Source organism: Falco peregrinus, chromosome 7 (genome assembly GCF_023634155.1).
Source record: "Falco peregrinus isolate bFalPer1 chromosome 7, bFalPer1.pri, whole genome shotgun sequence".
Classification (NCBI taxonomy): domain Eukaryota; kingdom Metazoa; phylum Chordata; class Aves; order Falconiformes; family Falconidae; genus Falco; species Falco peregrinus.
Window position 1 is genome coordinate 54,690,583 of NC_073727.1, and position 12,701 is coordinate 54,703,283.

Sequence of the window (12,701 nt, forward strand, 5' to 3'; positions counted from 1 at the left end):
GTCTGTATCCATCTAATTCCAGCCTGCACTCTCTGACATTGCTTTTTCAGGATTTTTATCTGTTACAAACTAGATTCCATTCAGGAAAAAAGCATCTATACAAGGCAGCTGTCAGGATGACTGAACTGCAGAAACACTGTGTCGTTTTGTAACTGTGATCATGTGGCCCTTGCATCTACACCCTGAACTATGACTGACCTCCTCCTTGCTGCTTTTCACACTATTCTGATCAGACTGACTGTTCACTTGCATGATTTATTGTATGTATGTTTTATTGTGAGTCAGCCACTCCAAAATTACTGGGGCTGGCTGGATGCAGCTACCCGAAAGGAGGCAAGTGAGGAAAAAGCATGAGTTCACACAAGTTCAGAAGCGGTACTAAGGACTGGACAGGGCTTCCTTTAGCCTGCCTTCCACCCCAGTGACTTCTATATTTGTATGTAGCATATATAGAGTAAGCAGGCACTTACTTCAGTTCATCAGAACATATCTGCAACAGTGCAAAGTCTGAAAAGGGATTTTTTTCAGTGTCAATCTCAGAACGTCATTTGATTTCTGATCAGTAGAAAGATGCATTTGAGAAATAGGAAAATGGCAGGTAGGAGGTAAGTGGCACAGAGGTATTAAGAACACACGAACATTGCTGATCCCAGATGTGCCTCAGAGGCATTACAGAGCAACAAGGCAAATGCTGAGCATATAAGGGGAGTTATAAAGTGAAATTCTAGGTACACAGTGTCCTAGTAGAGCCCTTGACTTTACAAGAAAGGGCTGCTTTCATCCAGGCTCCAGGCAGATGTCTATGTCCTCTCAGACAACTGGAACTTCAGAAAGCATAACTCTGATGAATAAAAACCATTTATACTTTGCTGTGTTCCCTTTAGCCTTTACAAGTACACGCTTCGTTTTATCAGGGCTACACATCTTTCCATGATGGTGGAAGAAAAGGTGTTCCCAAGTCATGTCTAGTGACAGAAGAAGATTGGACTCAACTGCATAATAGATATAGTTCAGAAGGGACCACAGAACATCTGCTCCAAGCATCATCACAAATAACAGGCCTTAAACACAGATCCCGGCATTCTCAGGCAGACTTACAACCATAATAAAAAAGTGAAACCCACCAACAGCAAACTGCACAAGCCGCAAGGTGGGATTAGGAGGGACCAAGCCTTGACCTAGGTCTAAACCTGCTCTATTTATAAGCATCCCATCCCACGGCCTCTTGCCCATGCTGGGTCCCTATATGCAGACATAGAGTTTCTTTCAGGCATAAGCTAATTAGATCCTCTACACTTGTATTCCCAAGCACATGGAAAGAAATGTGAGACCAAATTCCAAGATAGAAAAAAGGATCTGTAGAGAGTATCTTAAAATTGGCGGGTGAATATTTTTAAAAATTTTTGTCACCACAGACATTGAATAACAAACAATGTTGTTACTTTTCACCTTGTAGTACTCACCAGAGACACTGAGGTCCTCAAAGACACTGTTGTTAACAGCTACACAGCATACAAAGGTCTTGGAAGAGAAGACTGAAACAAGGAATGTCCTCTATCTTCAGGAAAGCCTCTGAAATGCAAGGGAAAGCTGTTTAGGATTGGCAGAGAATTGGAGGAGAGGCAAAAAAGACAAAGGGGCTAAGAGGGAAAGTCCACGACCAAGGAAATTGCTAAAACCAAATTATCAAAGCAGACCAGGAGATCAGTGTTTTAAAGAACACTCCTTGAAAGCTATTGTACAACATCCACCTCTTTCCGCTTTGGGATCCAGCATACTTGTATCAAGAATAAAGTCCATTATTCTCAGCTTCCAAGGCTCTGTAGAGCTCACCTTTCTGAACAGCAGTTTACCACAAGACCTTCCCACAGCACGTCTTTCTATCCTGGCAACAAAACCAGCAGCCTGGAAAAGCTGGAGGGTCTCTGAACCCTTGTTCCCAAACGTTATGATGGAACCACATGACTCCAATGTCTAAGATTCCTCAGTGGTCACAAAGAGTTGATCACAGTCATTATGAGTTATTGCAGAAACCCCAAACCTCAAAGTTTAGCAGCTAAGTATCTCATTTTCTTTAGTTAAAACCCCTAAAGCCTGCACTGTTTACAAACTATTTATGCATTTCCACTTCTAGGAAGACAAACAGTTTTCCAGTTTTTAGGGTGTTTTAATTTAGTTCATAGTTCCTTTATTGTGAAATCCTATTCTTCACTGTTTTTAAAAACTATAAAGGATCTACAAATCATGTGTAATAGAATCCATATGCACACGAAGAACTCCCCTGGAAGGCCAAAGCACTAAATTGCCCATAAATGGAAAGCACAAATTCTGCAAACTTATAAATTCATGGAGGCCACAAAAAAAACCAGACAATACACATTTCCCTCACCAGCATCCATGAAGGACTCAGTATTACTTTGAAATCCAGCCACCATTCTATGAACAAATAACGAAAGCAAACTAAAAATGCATTACAAATACTGACCTTTCCACTCACTGAACCAACATGCACGGTCAAGTAGTTTTCATTCAAAAGTGTACAGGACATGCAAAACCAGCACCACACCAGAAAAGAACCAACCAAAATAAACACCAGCCTGCACAGCTCAGCAGGTCATGTCACTGCAAATGTTCCTGTGCATCAACTAGCTTTGATAAAAAAAAAAACAACCAACAAATAAAACAACAACCAGAGTCAGGCGAGAATCAGTGACTTCCCTCAAAGCAGGTGCCCAGAGCAATTCTGAGAGCATACCTGCAGTGATGGCTCTTTGATAAATAGATCAAAACATACCAAAAATCTCAATGAAACTGTCATAAGAAGCCTGTCTCACTTCTCACCACTGCTGGTTACCACACGTCTGCAAGCACAGTTGCATCCTAACAACTGATATTAGTTCCAAATGCCCCCAAACAGAATAAAGCTTCCTCCTGAAACAATTATTCTGAATCCTCATCTTCCTCATCCACTTCTGTATCCATAGTTTCCTCTTGCAGCTGTAGCTATGAGTGCAAAACTGCAGCCAGAATTTTTCAGTAGTGCTAAAACTGACTTGAAAGCGGCCACTTCTCCCTGGCATTCTCTTCTGGCTCACTGGGCTCTTCGCAACTCAGATATTCACTTATTCTCTATCACAGCACTTACATGTGAGTCATTATGAAGGTCTTCTTCCTGATCTTCAAAGACTTGTACAGGACTAGGTAAGGTCGCCTCAGGTAAGCACAGGGAAGAGCTCCAGCTCATCAGGATACACACCAGCAGCTGTTAGAACCATGAAATTGGCAGCTTATGCTCCAGAATGGAGGCAAAAATTCTGCAACACCAGGACTTAACTAATGGAGCTCACTTCCAGAAAATATTAATGCAATTTACCACTTCCAAAAAAAAGTAGGTTTAGATTAATGTCTTCAGATGGACTCACACTCCCTCAAGCTTCTGTCTCCCTGGTACAAGAAAAGTCAGTGACATACTGGAGCAAATCCAACCAATACAATGTGGTTAGTGGCTGGAGAATGTGGGGAAGGTGACAAGAGCTGGATTTGTTCAGCCTGAAGAAGACAAAGCTAAAGAAGGACCTCAGTTGCTATCTACAACTACCTAATGGGTGGTGGAGAGGATGGTGCCGCACTTTTCTCAGAAATGCCCAACAAAAGGACAAGAAGTAATAGACACAAGTCACAGCAAGGGAAATTCTGACTAAATATAGGGGAAAAAGTCTTCACAAGATAAGCTATCAAACAAAGCTCTGAGGAATATGATCAAACTTTGAAATCAGCCCTGTTTCAAGCAAGCAACTGGACCATATGGCCTTCAAAGATCCCTTCTCCTAAATTGCTTTATAAGTCTGTAATATTTTTCCTACAGAATGAAGAAGAGAAGGAAATAAAGAAGTGGTAGCGAGGTTAACCACAGTCCTGAAATAGAATGCATGACCCTAAATCACTTTGGTTCTATTTGCAATGCATCATGCTCCAAAGTGGCTAATAGATCTACTGGGCACTTCACAACAGTATGTGTAAAAACTAGCTAGCATCTCAGATGCAATATAAATATAAAATTGCAGCATCCATCCAGGCTAATTAACACGCATGCATATTGCTGTGCTGATACTGCTTCACTGCCTACCATTTTGAAGCCAGCTTGCTGAATTGAAGATATGCTCTGAGTTGCTCTGTGCCTCAGAATTTAATTTATATAATGAGAATGATCATTCTGCCTTGTCTATTTAGATTGCAAACAATTCAGGGGCAGAGGTCCTCTTTTATTATACATGAATGTAACACCTTGGGGTCCAGAGCCTGAACTCAGGGTCATGCAGTGTGGTCTCACAAATAACATTTCCAATAATAACAATATCATAAGCAGACAGCCCAAGAGGATTAGATTTTCTCTTCCATCCAATCTTTCATAGCAAAAAATGGATTAAAAAATGTAAGTAGATCTATCTTTCAAACTGAACAGAACAGTACTGGAATCACATCTATAAACAGTTAACTAATTATTCCAGCTCTGTCATTTCCTTGCCAATGAAGTTATAGAAGGAAGACAGTGACTTTGAGAAACTTTGTATTTACAGTGCAGCACATTTACTGCTTTCTCCAATAAAACTCTTTTCTCTGTAGTTGCGGTATTTATTCTGCTTGGTGAAGAAATGTCACTGGCAAGACATATTGGAAGCAGTTCAAACAACAGGAGAAAACCAAACAAACCGCAAATATTAGCTACAAGCTTCTGATTAGTCTTTCGATGATTTTGGAAAATGTAACTGTGGAAAAGAAATTAACTGGCATTCTCAATCCTCCAGATAAATGAATCAAGGGAGCTGGGTAATGGATTCAGAAAATTAAGGCCATATTTGTTTTCCTTCATTCTGCATGTGCAATTATAACACTATTTAATGAGTTTCTAGAACCTCCGGACCAAAATGATCTGAAGTTACAACTGAAAGAAAGATCAGCATGCAGAGAGGCAGGTTGCACACATACTAGGATGGCTACAAGTAGGACAGCACAGAAAGATTGTAAAAAGTTTGGGGTTTTTTTGCATGATACTCCAGCAACAGCTTTAACTCTAATTAAAGTGAGTGTCAACAGATTGACGACAGCCACTGAAAATTTCAGGCTTTTTACATTCATCTCTAAGACAAACACAAACACTAATCCTTCCTGTGTTCAGCTCCTCGTGAGGGTTGATCCAGCATTTGGCCTTCAGGTCTCCTACAGCAAGGCAAGGCTGCATCAGCTGTTCTAGTTTTTGCACCTATGGAGTCAAGGTGGCTGAATCCCGGAGAACTATTTAGGCTTAAACTGACCCTCAAATGGAAAAAAACCCAGCTAATCCTTCCTAGTGAAGTAGGACAGTATTTTTATCTTTTTTTCTTCTAAATTAAGGCCTTATCTGAGACAAAGCAGAAGGCCAAAACCATTGCAGCCTTTCAGTGAGAATGCAGACACCACAGGACCTTCAATACAATTCTACCTTACAAATTAACTTAATTTGTTACGTATTAAGATCATCACCCACTAGCTCTGTTTCAGCCTACACAGAAAGCTATAGGTGAACCACTTAAAAAAAGCAGGTGGATAGCAGCACAATGTTACCACCACCTAACTTTTATTATCAGGTTTGTGTTACAACATATTCAGCAATAATTTGTTTATATCATGAGGGGAGACGTAGGGAGACCCTGTCAGGTTTAACAAAAATAACATTTCTATGGAAGACCAAGTAAAAAGTGATTTGTTACGAGAGTTTCCAAATACAGCTGGGAGGCAGCTCTCTTCAGATACTTCTGACATTGTCCCATAATCATCCCTAAAGTAGAACAGCTCTACCAGTGAACAGCAACAGCAAAACTATTCTTGCAGTCCGGCCATCAGAATTGTTATCATCATACACACCCATACATCAAGCAAAATTTGATTCAGAGAGAGACCTCACGATCTTTCTTAATCAATATTCTCAACCGTGGTTTAATTGCTTGAATAGATACTAGAATCCATGTGATTCAGAAGCAACTAATTTTGATATACCTTATGAAATTTGCTGTCTAGTGCACTTCCCAAAATAAATGTTGCTCAGAGTTTGACCCTGTCTACACTGTCAACCAACCAGTTTCAATACAGGGTTACGACCAGCTCACACTGTTCCAAGCTCCTTTACAATAATAAACTATTTTCCCAGTGCAGATGAAGTTTAAGTGACCTTTAAAAATTGTCAAGATGGGATAAATATATATCTGCTAAAACCTGACTATCCTTTTTTCTTCTTCAAGTCACAGTGGGCTTTCAAACAAGAGTGATCTAACTGAGCATGCACGCTACAGTAAAGAGCGTTTAGCCATGTGAGAAGTACCTAAGTTATCTGTTATGCTTGGTACAAATGATAAAAATCTCACTTCAAAAATACAAATTTACCTCATCATATAAAAAAGAAGGTACTAATAAGACATGTCTTCGAAAACAAATACATTTAATGCCTATGAAAGAGAAAGACTGGCATAATTTGGAAGCTGAATGTTGACTTACAGATGGAAAGACCTATTAGATCATTCATTCCCTCTCTTTGCCAAGACAGGAATGTTTCATCAAGAACATTTCATACTCTTCTGCCGAGTCTAATTTTCATAACATAACTACTGGAGTTTCTATCATTTTCCTTAAGATTCTATTCCACATAAACCCAACTCAAGCTCACGAAATAATCCTTCTTCAAAACACCACTGAAAACTTGATTGCTTTATAAAGAAAGTACAGGAGACTGGCGTATACATATGGGAATATTAAGTCACAAAACAGTTGTTTGAGACAGAGAGGGCATTCAGTGGTGGGAAGGATGTGGGTAGGAAGCATGTAAGTCTAGAAAGGTCTATCAGTGGGCTGATCATTGATAAATCTGCTGGTTATAACAGACATACATGTAATGACTATGCAATCAATCCTTGGCATTCATCTATCCATAACTACGTCCTATCCGAGTACTTCAGTTAGACTCATAAAGCAAGAGTCATTTATCTATTTTAGGCACTTTAGGATGGAATGAATCATGCCCTAAAAGTATCTATTTCTCACCACTGACTTTTAAGTGAATCAGTAAGCAGGGTCTGACTTAGACAGCTATGGTGTATAAGCCTAGAGATACGTTGGAGAACGGAGGCTCAACTCTGTTGCCCAATGGGAGCTTGGGTACCGCTTTCACGTAGGCAGACATATGTATATACCTCAACAGACAAATGTTAATTTGTGAGATGAATCCCACCCCTACAATTAAACAAGAAATTCGCCTTATTCTATGTCACCATGTTTGCATAACCACTTTGTATGTGCTTTCCTTCCTAATTCCTCAACTATTTTGCGTCCACATTGTGAAAGCCAGAAAAAAACATTGAGCCCAACAGTCTTGCTGGGAGCAAGAATGAAGTAGCCTTCTGAAAAGATTTGGTTCTCTTCTTCCCACCCCAATGAACCACAAGAGTCTCTCTCTAAACCACAAAAGGGAAGGTTTCAGAGATTAACTCTGCCAACTCTACTCCCCCAAACTTGCTGGACTGCTATGTTAGAATTGCACGGTATTTGCCTTTCTATTACAGAAGAGAGAGAGGTCCATGAACCACAAACATCAAGAGGACTGTTGACAACACTTCTGCAAGACTGATGGATAGCTCAGGCTGCAACAATATGATGGAGCATTTCTGGTGGCTTCCCTGAGATCCAGGGGGATTTCAGAGAATTGAAGGTCACATGTCAGAGGACACTCTGCAGTCAGTCATATACTTAACTAACTTTGGAAAGTTGCCCTCTGGCAGTATATCACAGAGTGTGGAAGCAAGTTCACAGAATATGTGAACTTCTACAAGAAGCTGCAGAACTTTTGTCTGTACTCTGGCAGTGTCTCCGCCATCATATGTGTCCCCATACTAGATACCTCTAATTAGCAGGTGACAGATCAAGCTAGCCTGTTACATGTGGCCCAGGCAATTACTGCAGAAAGGTAAGACTATGGCACTGCAAGTATAAAAGAAATAGTCTTAGAAAAAAGCTGTGACTTTCCTGCCTGAAGTCTCCTTAGTTTGACTATAGCCTGCACAGAAAAAAAAAAGGGCCTTACCTTTACATAATAATTTGCATATTTTTTTTTAATTAACCAAACTTCTTAACAGTTTTCTTAAATATATTTCTGAAAAAAATACAGTCTTCCCTTCGATATTTCCCACTTTGCATGACATACACCTAAAAACATGCTAGCTAGCGCATTAAATCCCATTCTGAGAGCAGTAACAGCACACAGGCATATCACTGTCAAAAGAATGCTGATTTACATAGTGTGATCAGTAGATCAGCTCTGACAGATTACATATTTTGTATCTTTATTAACTGTGCATCATTTTACATTCTGTTCCAGTTAGCTTGTGACAAATAACTATTTTTTAAAATCAGATCTCAAGGCAAAGAAATGTCAATGTGGAAAAATAAATACATTGCTCAAGCTTCTTGAAAGTACTGAACTAAATGACACATCAACTTAAATTGGTGAAATCATGGTGAGTAGCTTTAAATAGAAATATTTTTGAAGTAAAAATACCACAAAGCATTCAACATTTTATAAAGCTGAGTTAAATTAGTATTAGAAAAATTATTACTCTTACATTTTTATTACATATTGAGCTGGATCTGTCTTCCTCTGAAGTCATCAGGAATATTAACATCAATTTAATTAACTTGAAGCAAGATTTAGCCTGGAAAAAGTTATTTTACCATGAATAAAGGAGAAAATGAAGTCTGAATCTCAGCTTTTCCAGCAAGACACTGAACTCAGATTCAGAGATATTTAGGTACCGATCTCCCACTAGACAAGAAACAGGCTGGTAAATATATTTAAGAAGCTGGAGATCATTAACTCTGATCCATACTGAACACAAGATGTATTCACCATATCCCAAGACAGGTGAAAAGTATGTATAGCAATGTGGGGAAACAGCAATGTAAAATCAGTATTATAATAAAGAGTAGCTCAGCCTCTGCAATGATGTGGGCTGGACTAATTTTCTAACATTCATTATGGACCATGGAAACTCATGGCCACTAACTAATAGTTATGTATAGCTTGGTCAGTGGTGTTCAGTTTTTGACTTTGTATGCTATTTCTAACCACCATCTCCTCCAAAGAAACAGAGACTGGCCAGCTGGAATTTGCAGGACAGAGCCAGACAAGGTGCCACCAGCTGAAAAATCTTGTTTAAACCACAGGTGACATTCTGATCTGAGTTATACCAAAGTTAATCAGAGGCACAGAGATGCTAATAGGATCAGAATCTAGCTCACTATCAGTGCAAAGGCTGGTTGCTCACTGGAGTGTCTCAGATTACTAACAGATTACTTTCTTGGGTCTCAACGGAAAACTGTAGTATTGCCAGGACAGTTTTCAATTACCGGCCTTTATTCTGAGTGGGTGCTATATTGATCTGTGCATGCCAGGGTGACACTTCCCCCCCCACCTACCCCCCCCCCCCCCCCCGAAAAATATGCTAATTGAATGAGGGGAGCTTATTTTTTCCACTCTGTTTTTATCCTGTTTTTAAAAAATGAGGCTGTGGCAAACAGAATTTCATTGTCTCTTTCATTCACCTTGTGCCTGCATTTGGAATTTGCTTTGATCCCAAGTATAACTTGTTTAAAAACTGTTTCCCATTGTATATTTTACATATCTTCCACTATTTACATATTTTTTTTAAAGATAAACTCTGAAAGGTAATCTTATTTCAAATTAGGTTTGTCATATACAGTGTTTATGGAGGTACTATGTGAGGATCCTGTTCTCACAGAATTTTCTTACCCACATTATTGTCTCCCACTGAAAAAAACCCACAGAACAAGCCATGGGAGGAAACCTCCCCTGTGATCTTCAAATGTTATCCCAAATGGAGCCTGAGGTTCAAACTCAATTGCTACAAAATAGGCCTTGTGGTGTATCCAAACCCTGCAGTTTTCAAGGAACACTGAACCTTAAAGATTTTTTAAAAGGCCACAGCAAACTCGTTAAAGGTTTTGTGTCTCCCCATGAGGCTTATTTCTCAGTGGGCCTCATCCCACATTCACTGAAATTGTATTACAAACATTACTTGTAGTCAGAGATCTCTGAACCTCCTTTGCTTGCCTTATCTGCTAAGCACCTTTATTGATTGGCTTCATATTTTCAAAAAAAATCTGCCACAGAATGTAAAGATGTTGTGTGATAGGACACAAAAGGTGAATTATTCTGGTGAACTAAAGGTGCTATAGTTTTTTGGGGAAAAATCTTAACACTGGACAAAGCAATAATCAGCTGTGAATACATCATGCCTCATTGCCTCACCACCTCACTACTATGCCAGTGGAACTTTGTGGATGTTGTCATTTTTATAGTTAAGTATCTTAGATATCTAGATTAACTAGAAATAAACATAAGTACATCAGAAGAAGTCATATTTCCTAATGCTTTCAGAGCTAGATGAAAACCCCACTGTCGCTCTGCTAGAAAATATTTTTCAAGACCTCAGCGCTTGTGAGATGTCCTTAATTCCAAAATTGAGGATGGTTCTGTTACTGGCAAATCTCATAGATTCAGCCTTGTATCGCTCTCTGATAATGTCACAGACACTGCTGAAGAACAGATGCATGCTACGAGAGATGATGAAATGAAAAAAAATAGCAAGGAAAGTCCAATCTTCCCCACGAGTAGTTCATGATCTCAAGATGTCTGCATAGCAGGCAGAACACGCATTATCCTTAGTGAAACATCTGAGCATTTCAGTCTTACTGAGGCAGAAGTTTCTGCATCCAAAACACATTTTAGGTTGCTAGAATCCAGCTGCAACATAGTTTTGTTACAATATTTAAAGCACTATTCAGAATGTAGATGAGATGGCTGTGCTATAGAATAGCTTTATCAGTTTCAGTAAAATACATCCAGAAGACAGCAAAGCAGCAAAGCACTAATATTTTAAAACAAAACAAAAATATCTTATACAGACTCTCCAAATTTGTGGAGCTGTTGGGATTGTATTTTAATGTAGTCTATTCATTATAACTACTATGAGTAAAAAGCTACCACTAATATATGACATAATAATCCTGCTACCACTTTGAGGAAGTACAGAATAGTCAGAGCTTCTAGTGAAACAGTGATGGCAGTGTGGCATCTTAAGCATGGCCTGGGCATCTGTGTCAGCAATGGGTAAGGTAAAATTATTAAAAAATGTGGTTTCACTGCAAGCACAGACATGGACCAAAAATTCAGGAGTCTTGCATAAAAAGGAATCTTCCAACCTGCATATTTAACTTTTTAGTTTTTACCTATTCCAGTCATCACTGTTGGCTTGTCATTGAATATAAAAAAGTCTTCATTTTGAATGTAATCTTCATGAAATAATGCACAACAAACCAAGTTAGCTGTGAATGAGAATATAATATGATTACTTCACATAAATTTGGGAGTTCTTTAGTGGTATTCACCCTCCTCAGTAAACATATCTGGAAAAAAGGATACTAAAAAAATTCTTACAACAGAGGTCCAACTGCCTTCAACAAGACATCTGTTTTTCCCAGGTAGTACTATAAAAATATATATTTAGTATAAGTCAGCCAAAGTTGCAGAATGTGTACAGTTAAATCTTACATCTTTAACCACAGTGATTATATTGATAGTTTGTAAACCTCTGCCCAGGTCTAATTTATGAACTTTTTTTTTTTTTAATGTAAATAGCAAAAGACACAACTTACATCAAAGCAGAAAGGAGATGCTGGCAAAACAGGAACTACAAAAAGATGCTGAAGATGGCATTCAGTATACCTGTAAATAAGCTTTTAATGCCATCTTAGACAGTCTAGGGTCTATTTAGGGATCATCTCTGTTGCCAGCTGCCACTCCAGAATAGCACTACTCTTCTCTAAGTCCTATTCTGTATATGCCAGCCCAGTGTGGCTGTCTTAGATATCCTAGGCTGTTGAAAACAGTAATGGTTGTACTCTGACAATTTATGTTCAGCGATATGCAAGCTCTGTCCAAGCCCAGAGAAGGATGCGCTGAGGAGGGAAGAAAGGAACCACCTGAGGCAGGCCACCTGAACCAGCTCTGGTCCTGAAACAATATAGTTGAACCAAACTGGTGTATCCTCATAGGGCCTTACAGTGGTGCATGAGTTTACTCGTTGGGTCTTTGTCAACTCAAGGTCTTTGCATGATGTTATATTACATATTGCAGAAACTGAAGAGTTTAAGGAAAAAGGAAAAATTTGGCTTCCTTTTTGCATTTTGGCTATATAATGAGGGAACAGTCCTCAGACACAGGTGGCTGGAAAGACCAAGAAAGAAATCAGTATATATTTGTAGCTAGGAAATCTGTCCCATACAATGAACACTAATCAGCTGTCTTTCCTTCTAGACTATTTTCTTTTTTTTAAAAATCTCACCTTCCTTCATTCTCTTGTAACTACTAACAGAACAGAGTATGGTTTCCCTTTTCTGCTTTCCATTCATATTCACCTAGGATCTTGTATCTTTCAAAGATGCTGTCCATCAGAGATTGCAATCTACCTTGTACAGTTCTTAGGTATGTTTAAATCTTTTATTCTTCAAAAGCTGGCTGAAAGAAGTGTCAGGTCATTATTTCAGGCTGTAGCTTGATACTTAGGCTTAACAGTGTATAATCTCTCTCCAGCCTTCAC

General features: G+C 39.0%; 1 protein-coding gene across 4 annotated transcripts in view; it reads right to left on the reverse strand.

The window, feature by feature from the left end:
- The window catches only part of FKBP1B (FKBP prolyl isomerase 1B), a 51,660-nt gene extending 48,799 nt beyond the window's left edge, over positions 1-2,861 (reverse strand). Inside the window, exons 1-2 of one of the 4 annotated variants that reach the window (XM_055810315.1) lie at positions 2,795-2,861; positions 1,464-1,572 (exon numbers count right to left, since the gene is read on the reverse strand). The gene's annotated coding sequence lies outside the window, so the exon portion shown is untranslated. Of the gene's footprint in view, positions 1-1,463; positions 1,573-2,485 lie in introns of all 4 variants that reach the window. The other 3 variants (XM_055810313.1, XM_055810314.1, XM_055810312.1) reach the window with 3 other exon arrangements.
- Positions 2,862-12,701: the final 9,840 nt, after the last annotated feature.